The following is a 14,983-nucleotide window of genomic DNA, read 5'->3' on the forward strand; positions in this document are numbered from 1 at the left end:
CTCTCCCGTTGCGGAGCACAGACTCCGGACGCGCAGGCTCAGCGGCCATGGCTCACGGGCCCAGCCGCTCCGCGGCACGTGGGATCCTCCCAGACCGGGGCACGAACCCGCGTCCCCTGCATCGGCAGGCGGACTCTCAACCACTGCGCCACCAGGGAAGCCCTAATTTTAATTTTTTATTGATGTATAGTTGATGTACAATATGATGTAAGTTACAGGTATACAATATAGTAATTCACAATTTTTTGATTAAACTCCATTTATAGTTATTATACAATATTGGCTATATTCCCTGTGTTGTACAATATATCCTTGTAGCTTATTTTATTTATTTATTTTAATTTTTTTGAATTTTATTTAATTTATTTTTTATATAGCAGGTACTTATTAGTCATCCATTTTATACACACCAGTGTGTACATGTCAATCCCAATCTCCCAGTTCATCCCACCACGATCCCCACCCACTGCCACTTTCCCCCCTTGATGTCCATACATTTCTTCTCTACATCTGTGTCTCAATTTCTGCCCTGCAAACTGGTTCATCTGTACCATTTTTCTAGGTTCCACATATATGCGTTAATATACGATATTTGTTTTTCTCTTTCTGACTTACTTCACTCTGTGTGACAGTCTCTAGATTCATCCACGTCTCTACAAAGGACCCAATTTCATTCCTTTTTATGGCTGAGTAATATTCCATTGTATATATGTACCGCATCTTCTTTATCCATTTGTCTGTTGATGGGCATTTAAGTTGCTTCCATGACCTGACTATTGTAAATAGTGCTGCAATGAACATTGGAGTGCATATGTCTTTTTTTTAGCTTTAAAAAAAATTTTTTTTAATTTCTGAGATATATATTTTAAAGTAATAACTAGAATTATGACTTATAACATTATACCAGAACATATAAGATTTTTAGAAATTTCATGTAATGTCTGAAACATTTATATTAATATATTTCCATACAAATAACCCAAAGCAAGTTTAGTATTAGTTTTTGTTTGTTTGTTTGTTTGTTTTTATACTGCAGGTTCTTATTAGTCATCAGTTTTACACACATCAGTGTATACATGTCAATCCCAATCGCCCAATTCAGCACACCACCATCCCCACCCCACCGTGGTTTTCCCCCCTTGGTGTCCATACGTTTGTACTCTACATCTGTGTCTCAACTTCTGCCCTGCAAACTGGTTCATCTGTACCATTTTTCTAGGTTCCACATACATGCGTTAATATATGATATTTTGTTTTTCTCCTTCTGACTTACCACACTCTGTATGACAGTCTCTAGATCCATCCACGTCTCAACAAATGACTCAATTTCGTTCCTTTTTATGGCTGAGTAATATTCCATTGTATATATGCACCACATCTTCTTTATCCATTCGTCTGTCGATGGGCCTTTAGGTTGCTTCCATGACCTGACTGTTGTAAATAGTGCTGCAGTGAATATTGGGGTGCATGTGTCTTTTTGAATTATGGTTTTCTCTGGGTATATGCCCAGTAGTGGGATTGCTGGGTCATATGGTAATTCTATTTTTAGTTTTTTAAGGAACCTCAATACTGTTGTCCATAGTGGCTGTATCAATTTACCTTCCCACCAACAGTGCAAGAGGGTTCCCTTTTCTCCACACCCTTTCCAGCATTTGTTGTTTGTAGATTTTCTGATGATGCCCATTCTGACTGGTGTGAGGTGATACCTCATTGTAGTTTTCATTTGCATTTCTCTAATAATTAGTGATGTTGAGCAGCTTTTCATGTGCTTCTTGGCCATCTGTATGTCTTCTTTGGAGAAATGCCTATTTAGGTCTTCTGCCCATTTTTGGATTGGATTTTATTTTTTAATATTGAGCTGCATGAGCTGTTTATATATTTTGGAGATTAATCCTTTGTCCATTGACTCGTTTGCAGATATTTTCTCCCATTCTGAGTGTTGTTTTTTCGTCTTGTTTGTAGTTTCCTTTGCATTTGTTTATTTTTGTTTTTATTTCCATTACTCTAGGAGGTGGATCAAAAAAGATCTTGCTGTAATTTATGTCAAAGAGTGTTCTTCCTATGTTTTCCTCTAAGAGTTTTATAGTGTCCAGTCTTACATTTAGGTCTCTAATCCATTTTGAGTTTATTTTTGTGTATGGTGTTAGGGAGTGTTCTAATTTCATTCTTTTACATGTAGCTGTCCAGTTTTCCCAGCACCACTTATTGAAGAGACTGTCTTTTATCCATTGTATATCCTTGCCTCCTTTGTCATAGATTACTTGACCATAGGTGCCTGGGTTTCTTTTTGGGCTTTCTATCCTGTTCCATTGACCTATATTTCTGTTTTTGTGCCAGTACCATATTGTCTTGATTACTGTAGCTTTGTAGTATAGTCTGAAGTCAGGGAGTCTGATTCCTCCAGCTCTGTTTTTTTCCCTCAAGACTGCTTTGGCTATTTGGGGTCTTTTGTGTCTCCATACAAATTTTAAGATTTTTTGTTCTAGTTCTGTAAGAAATGCCATTGGTAATTTCATAGGGATTGCATTGAATCTGTAGATTGCTTTGGGTAGTATAGTCATTTTCACAGTATTGATTCTTCCAATCCAAGAACATGGAATATCTCTCCATCTTTTGGTATCATCTTTCATTTCTTTCAACAGTGTCTTATAGTTTTCTGCATACAGGTCTTTTGTCTCCCTAGGTAGGTTTATTCCTAGGTATGTTATTCTTTTTGTTGCAATGGTAAATGGGAGTGTTTCTTTAATTTCTCTTTCAGATTTTTCATCATTAGTGTATAGGAATGCAAGAGATTTCTGTGCATTAGTTTTGTATCCTGCAACTTTACCAAATTCATTGATTAGCTCTAGTACTTTTCCGGTGACATCTTTAGGATACTCTGTGTATAGTATCATGTCATCTGCAAACAGTGACAGTTTTACTTCTTCTTTTCCAACTTGTATTCCTTTTATTTCTTTTTCTTCTCTGATTGCCGTGGCTAGGACTTCCAAAACTATGTTGAATAATATTGGTGAGAGTGGACATCCTTGTCTTTTTCCTGATCTTAGAGGAAATGCTTTCAGTTTTTCACCATTGAGAAAGATGTTTGCTGTGGGTTTGTCATATATGGCCTTTATTATGTTGAGGTAGGCCACTTTACCCACCTTCTGGAGAGTTTTTATCATAAATGGGTGTTGAATTTTGTTAGAAGCTTTTTTTGCATCTATTGAGATGATCATATGGTTTTTCTTCTTCAGTTTGTTAATATGGTGTCTCACATTGATTGATTTGCATATATTGAAGAATCCTTGCATCCCTGGGATAAATCCTACTTGATCATGGTGTATGATCCTTTTAATGTGTTGTTGGATTCTGTTTGCTAGTATTTTGTTGAGGATTTTTGCATCTGTATTCATCAGTGATATTGGTGTGTAATTTTCTTTTTTTGTAGTATCTTTTTCTGGTTTTGGTATCAGGGTGATGGTGGCCTCATAGAATGAGTTTGGGAGTGTTCCTTCCTCTGCAATTTTTTGGAAGAGTTTGAGAAGGATGGGTGTTAGCTCTTCTCTAAATGTTTGATAGAATTCACCTGTGAAGCCATCTGGTCCTGGACTTTTGTTTGTTGGAAGATTCTTAATCACAGTTTCAATTTCATTACTTGTGATTGGTCTGTTCATATTTTCTGTTTCTTCTTGGTTCAGTCCTGGAAGGTTATACCTTTCTAAGAATTTGTCCATTTTTTCCAGGTTGTCTATTTTATTGGCATACTGTTGCTTGTAGTAGTCTCTTAGGGTGCTTTGTATTTCTGCGGTGTCTGTTGTAACTTCTTTTTCATTTCTAATTTTATCGATTTGAGTCCTCTCCCTCTTTTTCTTGATGTGTCTGGCTAATGGTTTATCAATTTGTTTATCTTCTCAAAGAACCAGCTTTTAGTTTTATTGACCTTTGCTATTGTTTTCTTTGTTTCTATTTCATTTTTTTCTGCTCTGATCTTTATGATTTCTTTCCTTCTGCTAACTTTGGGTTTTGTTTGTTCTTCTTTCTCTAGTTCCTTTAGGTGTAGGGTTAAATTGTTTATTTGAGATTTTTCTTGTTTCTTGAGGTAGGCTTGTATAGCTATAAACTTCCCTCTTGGAACTACTTTTGCTGCATCCCATAGGTTTTGGATCGTCATGTTTTCATTGTCATTTGTGTCTAGGTATTTTCTGATTTCCTCTTTGATTTCTTCAGCGATCTCTTGGTTATTTAGTAATGTATTGTTTAGCCTCCATGTGTTTGTGTTTTTTACGTTTTTTTCCCTGTAATTGATTTCTAATCTCATAGAGTTGTGGTCAGAAAAGACGCTTGATATATTTCAATTTTCTTAAATTTACTGAGGCTTGATTTGTGACCCAAGATGTGATCTATCCTGCAGAATGTGTGCACTTGAGAAGAAAGTGTAGTCTGCTGTTTTTGGATGGAATGTCCTATAAATATCAATTAAATCTATCTGGTCTATTGTGTCATTTAAAGCTTGTGTTTCCTTATTAATTTTCATTTTGGATGATCTGTCCATTGGTGTAAGTGAGGTGTTAAAGTCCCCCACTATTATTGTGTTATGTTGATTTCCTCTTTTATAGCTGCTAGCAGTTGCCTTATGTATTGAGGTGCTCCTATGTTGGATGCATATATATTTATAATTGTTATATCTTCCTCTTGGATTGATCCCTTGATCATTAAGTAGTGTCCTTCCTTGTCTCTTGTAACACTCTATTTTAAAGTCTATTTTATCTGAGTATTACTACTCCAGCTTTCTTTTGATTTCCATTGGCATGGAATATCTTTTTCTGTCACCTCACTTTCAGTCTGTCTGTGTCCCTAGGTCTGAAGTGGCACTCTTGTAGACAGCGTATATATGGCTCTTGTTTTTGTATCCATTCAGCAAGCCTGTGTCTTTTGGTTGGAGCATTTAATCCATTCACATTTAAGGTAATTATCGATGTGTATGTTCCTGTGACCATTTTCTTAATTGTTTTGGGTTTGTTTTTGTATGTCCTTTTCTTTCTTGTGTTTCACACTTAGAGAAGGTCCTTTGGCATTTGTTGTAGAGCTGGTTTGGTGGTGCTGAATTCTCTTAGCTTTTGCTTGTCTGTAAAGCTTTTGATTTCCCCATCGCATCTGAATGAGATCCTTGCCGGGTAGAGTAATCTTGGTTGTAGGTTTTTCCCATTCATCACTTTAAGTATCATGCCACTCCCTTCTGGCTTGTAGAGTTTCTGCTGAAAAATCAGCTGTTAACCTTATGGGAGTTCCCTTGTATATTATTTGTCATTTTTCCCTTGTTGCTTTCAATAATTTTTCTTTGTCTTTAATTTTTGCCAATTTGATTACTATGTGTCTCGGTGTGTTTCTCCTTGGGTTTATCCTGTATGGGACTCTCTGTGCTTCCTGGACTTGGGTGGCTGTTTCCTTTCCTGTGTTAGGGAAGTTTTCAACTATGATCTCTTCAAATAGTTTCTCGGGTCCTTTCTCTCTCTTTTCTCCTTCTGGGACCCCTATAATGCAAACGTTGTTGTGTTTAATGTTGTCCCAGAGGTCTCTTAGGCTGTCTTCATTTCTTTTCACTCTTTTATCTTTATTCTGTTCTGTGGCAGTGAATTACACCATTCTGTCTTCCAGGTCACTTATCCGTTCTTCTGCCTCAGTTATTCTGCTATTGATTCCTTCTAGTGTAGTTTTCATTTCAGTTATTGTATTGTTCATCTCTGTTTGTTTGTTCTTTAATTTTTCTAGGTCTTTGTTAAACATTTCTTGCATCTTCTCGATCTTTGTCTCCATTCTTTTTCCAAGGTCCTGGATCATCTTCACTATCATTATTCTGAATTCTTTTTCTGGAAGGTTGCCTATCTCTACTTCGTTTAGTTGTTTTTCTGGGGTTTTATGTTGTTCCTTCATCCGCTACATAGCCCTCTGCCTTTCCATCTTGTCTATCTTTCTGTGAATGTGGTTTTTGTTCCAGAGGCTGCAGGATTGTAGTTCTTGCTTCTGCTGTCTGCCCTCTGGTGGATGAGGCTATCTAAGAGGCTTGTTAAAAACCACTATTAACTGTTAAATTTGGTGCATTTTCTTCTATGTTTTTTCCTTAAATACATATACACAGCATAAGTAGGATTTTATATGGTTTCACTTCCTGATATTTACTGACATTATAATATAAACATTTCCCCATGCCATTAAGATGTCTTCATAAACACAAATATAATTGACACATAATATTCCATTTTATGCAGGTACCATAATTTCCCACCATTCTGACACTTTTGAAAATTTATGTTGTTTCCATGATGATCATAAATGACTGTACATTATTCTATTTTTCTTTTCCATTATGGTGTATTACAGGATATTGAATATAGTTCCCTATGCTATACAGTAGGACCTTGTTGTTTATCTGTCCTATATATAATAATTTGCATCTGCTAACCCCAACCTCCCACTCCATCCCTCCCCCACCCCTCACCACCTTGGCAGCCACAAGTCTGTTCTCTATGTTAGTCTGTTTCTGTTTCATAAATAAGTTCATATGTGTCATCTTTTAGATTCCACATATGAGTGATATACAATATTTGTCTTTCTCTTTCTTACTTCACTTAGTGTGCTAATCTCTAGGTCCATCCATGTTGCTGCAAATGGCATTATTTCATTCTTTTTTATGGCTGAGTAGTATTCCATTGTGTATACACACACACACACACATACACACACACACACACACACACACACACACACACACACATATATATATATATATATACATGCCACATCTTCTTTATCCATTCATCTGTCCATGGACATTTAGGTTGCTTTTATGTCTTGGCTATTGTAAATAGCGCTGCTATGAACATTAGGGTGCATGTATCTTTTCGAATTATAGTTTTGTCTGAATATATGCCCAGGAGTGGGATTGCTGGATCATATGACAACTCTATTTTTAGTGTTTTGAGGTACCTCCATACTGTTTTCCATAGTGGCTGCACCAATTTACATTCCCACTAACAGTGTAGGAGGTTTCCCTTCTCTCCACACTCTCTCCAGCATTTGTTATTTGTAGACTTTTTAATCATGGCCATTCTGACCAGTGTGAGTTGATACCTCATTGTAGTTTTGATTTGCATTTCTCTAATAATTAGTGATTTTGAGCATTTTTTCATGTGTCAGTTGACCATCTGTATGTACATTATTCTTTACATATATGTCTCATAGTTTCTTTAGGCTGGATTCCTAGAAGTAGAACCATTTGTTCAAAGGGTATGAATATTTTTAAGATAATTGATAAATTTTGCCAAATTGCCTTCCAAAACCTTCCAGCAGTTTACAATGTAAGCCATGTATGAAAGTGTTCATCTCACCAAACTCTCAGCCTGCTTAACTTTGCATTATCATCAACACAATGAACATTGTATGAACAAATAAGTGGTAGAGATTTTTTTTGGGGGGGGGGCGGTATATAGGTAACCCTTTCTAAACATTGAAGTAATGGAATTTTTAGCTCTTTCCGTATATTAATGTATTAGTTTATTGTCAATGTATCAATTTGTAATTAATTAATGTATAACTTATTGTACATTAACCTATTGTCAGTGTATTAATCAATATACTATAAGCTAAAATAACAAATAAACCTCAAATCCTCAGTGGCCTAGCATTCGAAGTTTATATCTCATAACAGTTTAATATAGGTTGTGTGGCTCTTCTGAGCAGCTCTTCTCCAAAGGATGACTCAGGAACCCAGAGGTTTCTGTCCTGTAGCTTTGCCTTCCCAAAGGTCTTTACTTCAAGCCCTATGGATGGGAAAGAAAGAGCAGGGGAAAGCACACCCACTTTTAGCTGCCTCAGATCAGAATTATGCATCACGTTTCTCTTTGATATCCCCAAAAGCAACCATTCAGGCACCCATCTGGTATGACAGAAAGTTAAGTCCTTCGGGGTTCCCTTTCCCAACTGTTTCTGAAAATCTGCCAAGAAACATTCACGTGTCCATAAGCCCATTTTGGTTGTTGGCTGTTAAAACTCAGCCACTTTGCTCCAACCATTGCCATACTCTCTGTATGTGGTTACCCTTGTGTTGAGTTTGAGGCCTCTCCAGGATGTACTAATTCGCTGCACTTGTGGACACAAATGCATGTCTCTCCCCTGGATGAGAGCTTCCAACATTGCTAGACCCAGGGCTTCAAACTATAACTCCTGTTCAGCCTCTTTATCTCTCAACCTTGCCTTCCTGTGTGTTCACTATCAGGAATGCTCTCTCCACATGCGGGTCCCTGTCAGCTAACGTACTGCTAGCATAGCAGTCCCAATGGTAAAAGAGTGCTTCTTTTTCCAATACTTGCTGGGCAGGAAACAGCTAGAGGTGTCAACTACTGTGTCCAGACTCGTGGGAGCTGTCTGAGGATAATACGTTGCAAGCAGAGCCAGGATCAAGCTAGGGTGGAATATCAGAGCTGGGAACCCCTGGGCCAGAGATGGCAAATATGGGACAAAGGTGCTGGCAATACTCCCCTCACCCAGAGCAGACACGCTCATCAGTCCTGGCCCTCTTAACTGTGGGACCCTAGAACCCTTTCAATGAAGGCAGTACTAGTGTGAGCAGTTGAAATCTACTTGTCATCTCTGCATTAAACTCTATATTCAGCCAGTACGGTTCTTAGGATATGATGTGCACTTAATAAATATTGATTTAACAAAAAACAAACCAAAGCTATGTTTGACCCAAGAAGTGAATTTAGTAACAGTGGGGGGTCAAACGTTAGGAACATGAAGACCAAAGAAGTTTCATGGAATTTGAGTCAGGTGCAGTGCCAAAAGCCAGGAAGTCGGGCTTCCCTCGTGGCACAGTGGTTGAGAAAATGCCTGCTAATGTAGGGGACACGGGTTCGAGCCCTGGTCTGGGAAGATCCCACATGCCGCGGAACAACTAGGCCCATGAGCCACAACTGCTGAGCCTGCGCGTCTGGAGCCTGTGCTCCTCAACAAGAGAGGCCGCGATAGTGAGAGGCCCGCGTATCGCGATGAAGAGTGGCCCCCGCTTGCCACAACTAGAGAAAGCCCTCATACAGAAACGAAGACCCAACACAGCCAAAAATAAATAAATAAATAAATTTATTTAAAAAAAAAAAAAAGCCAGGAAATCACAGAGGGTCAAAGCCCAGAAAATATCTGAAGTCACTTGGGCTGGAATGCTGCAATGGTCAGCTGGTCTTTCTGCCTTGGATCCTGACCCTTCTCACCCCTGACAATGCCTTCTCCATGTCACAGCCACTAGTCACTACCTTGCTTAAAGCCTTCTTTAGTTTCCTATTGCTTTTATTTTTTTTTTTAACATCTTTATTGGAGTATAATTGCTTTACAATGTTGTGTTAGTTTCTGCTGTATAACAAAGTGAATCAGCTATATGTATACATATATCCCCGTATCTCCTCCCTCTTGCGTCTCCCTCCCACCCGCCCTATCCCACCCCTCTAGGTGGCCACAAAGCACGGAGCTGATCTCCCTGTGCTATGCAGCAGCTTCCCACTAGCTAGCTATTTTACATTTGGTAGTGTATATATGTCCATGCCACTCTCTCACTTTGTCCCAGCTTACCCTTCCCCCTCTCTGTGTCCTCAAGTCCATTCTCTATGTCTGTGTCTTTATTCCTGTCCTGCCCCTAGGTTCATCAAAACCATTTTTTTTTAGATTCCATATATATGTGTTAGTATATGGTATTTGTTTTTCTTTTTCTGACTTACTTCACTCTGTATGACAGACTCTTATGTCCATCCACCTCACTACACCTATTGCTTTTAGGATAAAGACAAGATACTTCCTACAACTTCCAAGGCTGCCAGACTCAGTCCCTAACTCTCTCCAGACCCACTTCCACATGTCCGTCATTTTATATTTGCTCTCTCATCTAGTCTTCTTTCATCTTAGACAGGTTTGTTAATCCAATTTTATAGGTGAGGAGTTCTCCTCTGATCCTCAAGGAGATTTCATGAATTAGCCAAAGTCATGAAGCTGCCAAATTTCTCAAGTGGAATATGAATCCATTCCTGCCTGGTTCTAAAATTTGCATTCAGGAATAGATAAGACATTTATCATTAATTCAGCTTTGTGTATTAAGCACTTTGTTTTTACCAAAACAACAAAAGAAACTGGCTATTGGCCCATTGAAATGCATTCACACACACACACACACACACACACACACACACACACACACACACACACTCATCTAGCTGGTTTGATTTACTTTCAGCCCGTGTGTTTGTACAATGTAGACAGAGCTTTCTAGTGTGCATAACTAGGGCTAGCTTCCCAAAGAGGAGAATTGACAAAAGTACTGCTTTTTTTGGTTTTCCTTTTTTCCCCCCTTTCTTCTTACTTCTTTTCTTTTTTATTCATAGTTACTCTTGTCTTTGTGAGTGAAAAAGGGAACTCCAGGAAACTGTCCTATTGATGAGCCAGCCGTTTTTGAGTGGGGACAGAATACACGCAACTGCTATTTTCTTCTCTCCCTTCATCTCCACCCCCAGCCTCCCAAAGGTTTGGTTCAGAGTGAGTTTTGCTCCAGCTGCAGAGGGAGGCTGTCTCCTGTCAGACTGGAGCCTCGCTCAGAATGCAAATGCCCCAGGGCTCAAAAGCGCCTTTCACCAGAAACTCCAGAGCTGGAGTCTCTTTGGCCTTGACAGACAAGAGCATCCATACACCAGAGGGCAGCGCCTTCTCCCTGGTACTGCCATTTGGCTCAGCTGCAAAGACTAAAGAACCAAGCCTCAAAGGACGTACAGTGTTCCCCTGCTGGACAGAATCCCACACTGACCACATGAAAAGTAACAGCTCTTTCTGTTCAGCAGCCCACTCTGGCTCTGTAGGCTGAAACCTGATGCTCCAGCAAGGCTGTGTGTTGGACTAGAGCAATGCAAAAAGGGCATGGATCCTCCCTTAGCCTAACTCACCACCATGCTGGTGGCTCCAAAAGTAAACAGTACACCCTTTCCCAGAAGGGGTTCAGGTCTGTTGCAACATCTCCCAGCCATTAGTCTCAAGGAAAAGGTGCAGCAGGTCTTTCTGTTTCCTTCTCCCAGAGTAGGCACGCTTGTTTCTATAAACTTGAAGGGACTAGCATGTAAGCTCTACACATCTGCATGGGGCTGTATTTTAGGTGACTTTTCCTGTGCTCCTTGAGGGAGCTGAGTCTTCATCTGTGCCAGGAAGAGTCTGATTTAAAGGGAAAAGCTTCAGCTATCACTGCAGAAGGCAGTCGGCCTCTGAGAGTCTTTCTTAAAGGTCAGTCAAAGTGGGGAGTGAGCAGGGCAGAGAAGGCACACCCAGACATCAGGGCTCTGGACCTCAGGGTCAAGGAATTACACAAGGTTTGGGGGTCAACCATGGGTCACCATGCCCTGTGGTTGACAAACGCTAGCTGTGGGCATCTTGAGTCTTGCCAGAGCAAGAGAGCGACAAAGGAGGCCAGTCCCAGTCATGGACTTGAGTCTTGAGAAACTTCTGCAAGGAATGGATGACCTAAGCATTCACTCTGTTGCTCTCTGAAGCAGGGGTGTGGACCTCCAATTCTGATTATGAGCATGAGGAATTCAAATTCCATCTGAGTGCCTCCTGGGTCTGCCTACAATGATACTCTAACTTTAAAAGGGCCAGAGGGGCTTCCCTGGTGGCACAGTGGTTGAGAGTCCGCCTGCCGATGCAGGGGACATGGGTTCATGCCCCGGTCTGGGAAGATGCCACATGCCGCGGAGCAGCTGGGCCCCTAAGCCATGGCCGCTGAGCCTGCGCGTCCGGAGCCTGTGCTCCGCAGCAGGAGAGGCCACAGCAGTGAGAGGCCCACGTACTGCAAAAAAAAAAAAAAAAGTGTGGGACACAAAACTTGTGGGATTGTAGTACTGAGAGGGAAGTTTATAGCACTAAATGAATACTTTACATTTAAAAGAGGAAAAGTCTCAAATCAATAATTTAAATTCCCACGTCAAGAACATAGAAAAAGAAGAGCAGATTAAGCCTTAAGCAAGTATTTAAAAGGAAGGACATAATAAAGATAAAAGTGAAAATCAATGGAATTGAAAATAGAAGAATAATACAGAAAAACAATAAAACAAATAGCTATTTCTTTGAAAAGATTAATGAAATTGATAAACCTCTAGCAAGACTGACAGAGAAAAACTGAAGATACAAATTATCCATATCATGGATGAAATGGAGGATATCACTGCGGAACAGGTAGACATCAAAAAGACAAGGGAATACTATGAACAACTCTACATAAATAAATTTGACAACTTAGATGAAATAAACCAATTCCTTGAAAAACACAAGCCAGCAATATTATATTGATAATTTGAATAACACTATAGCTATCAAGGATATTGAATTTGTGATTTAAAAAACCTCCACAAAAGAGAAATCTTCAGGCCCAGATGACTTCATTGGAGAAGTCTACCAAACACAAGAAAAACCATTCTACACAAATTCTTCCAGAAAATAGAGTACTTTCAATATATTTTTATGAAGCTAGAATTACCCTAATAACAAAAGCAGACAAAGACAGTATAAAAAAGAAAACTATAGACCAATATCTTTCATAAATAAAGACACAAAAACCCTTAACAAAAAATTGGCAAAGAGAATTCAACAATATGTAAAAAGACTTATACACCATGAGTGTAAAGGGTTTATTCCAAGGATACAATGCTGGTGTTATATTTGAAAACCAATCAGTGAAAAATCAACACCATATTAACAAGCTAAAAAAGAAAAAAAGCATGATCACATGAATTGATACAGAAGAAAATTTTTGACAAAATTCAGCACCTATTTATGATAAAAACACTCCAAAATAGAAGGGAACTTCCCCAACTTGATAAAGAACATCTAAAAAACTCTGAAGCTAACAATATACTTAAAGATGAAAGACTAAATGTTTTCCCTTTGAGTTTGGGAACACGGCAAGTTGTCCACTGTCACTGCTTGTATTCAAGATAGAACGGGAAATTCTAGCCAATGCAATAAGGCAAGAAAAGAAAAGAAAACATATAGAGATTGGAAAGGAAGTAATAAAATGGTCCCTATTTGGTTGTCTATGTAGAAAATCACAGGGAATATATTTTTTTAAGTTCTAGACCTAATAAGTGAGTTCAGCAAGGATGCAGAAGATAAACGTACACAAATCAATTGTGTTTCTATATACTAGCAATAAACGCATAGACAGTGGAAAAAGAAAATGCAATATCATTTACAATTGCTCAAAGAAATAGGTGTAAATAGGTGTAAATCTATAAATAGGTGTAAATCTAACAAAACATATACAGAACTTCTATGCTGAAAACTACACAACACTGATGAAAGAAATTTTTAAAAGGCTAATTAAGTAGAGAGACATACTCTGTTCATAGCTAGAAAACTCAACATAGGAAAGATTTCAGTTCTCTCCAAGTTGATATACAGGTTTAATGCAATTCCTGTCAAAATCTCAGAAAGATGTTTTGTAGACAAGATTAATCTAAAATATATGTGGAAGGGTAAAGGAACTGTAATAGCTAAAACAATTTTGAAAAAGAAGAATAACTTGGGAGGGATCAGTCTACCCAATCTGAAGACATTTATAGCTACAGTAATTAAGACCATGTAGTATTTATTAACAGAGGGATAGACACATACATCAGTGGAACAGAATAGTGAATCTAGAAATAGAATCACACGAATATGCCCAAATGATTTTTGACAGAGATGCAAAAGCAATTCAATGGAGGAAAGAGATTTTTCAACAAATGATGCTAGAGAAATGGGACAGCATGGGCAACAACAACAACAGCAAAATTAACCTTGACTTAAGTCTCAATCTTATACAAAAATTACCTAAAAATGGATCATAGACTTAAATGTAAAACTGTAACACTTTTAGAAAAAGCATCAGAGAACATCTTCAGGGTTAAGCAGAGTTCTTATATTTGACACCAAAAGCATGATCTAAAAAGCAATAACTAATACATTCAACTTCATTTAAATAACAAACCTTCATTCTATGAAAGACCCTATGAAGAGGATGAAAGATGATTTACAGGTTGAGAGAAATTATTTGCAAACCTCATATCTGACAAAGGGCTAGTATCTAGAATATACAGAACTTTCAAACTCAACAGTTTTTTAAAAAATCCAATTAGAAAATGAGCAAAAGACATAAACAGAAATTTCACTGAAGAGGATATACAGATGGAAAATAAGCACATGAAAAGATATTCAACATCATTGGCTGTTAGGAAATTCAGATGAAAACCACAAGAGATATCATTACTATATTAATCTGCTAGGGCTGACATAAAAAGATATGACAGACTTGATGACTTAAACAACAGAAATTTATTTTCTGACAGTTCTGGAGGTTACAAGTTCAAGGTTAAGGTGCCATCAGGGTTGGTTTCTGGTGAGACCTCTCTTCCCAACTGGTAGACAGCTGCCTTCTTGCTGTGTCCTCACATGACCTCTGTTCTCTTCTCTTTGCTCATAGAATGAGCTCTCTAGAGGACTTCCCTGGTGGTCCAGTGATTAAGGTCCGTGCTCCCAATGCAGGGGGCATGGGCTCAATCCCTGGTCGAAAAAAAAGAAAAAAAAGAATGAGCTCTCTGGTGGCTCTTCCTCTTTTTATAAGAACCCCAGTCCTATATGATTATGGTCCCACCCTTATGTCCTCATTTAACCTTAATTTCCTCCCTGAAGGCCCTGTATACAAATATAGTCATATTGGGGGTCAGGGCTTCAACAAATGAATTCAAAGGGAGACACAATTCATTCTGTAATAACTATTCAGCTATCAGAATGGCTGAAGTTAAAAGTAGAGTACCAAATGCTGGAAAGGATGCAGTGAAATTATCACTTACACATGGCTGCTGGGAATATAATATGGTACAGCCCCCTTAGGAAAACAGGCAGTTTCTTAAAAAAAAAAAAAAAAAAAAAAAAAAAAAAAAAAAAA

The sequence above is a fragment of the Lipotes vexillifer genome, unplaced genomic scaffold (assembly GCF_000442215.2).
Source record: "Lipotes vexillifer unplaced genomic scaffold, Lipotes_vexillifer_v1.1 scaffold6, whole genome shotgun sequence".
NCBI classification, from domain to species: Eukaryota; Metazoa; Chordata; class Mammalia; order Artiodactyla; family Lipotidae; genus Lipotes; species Lipotes vexillifer.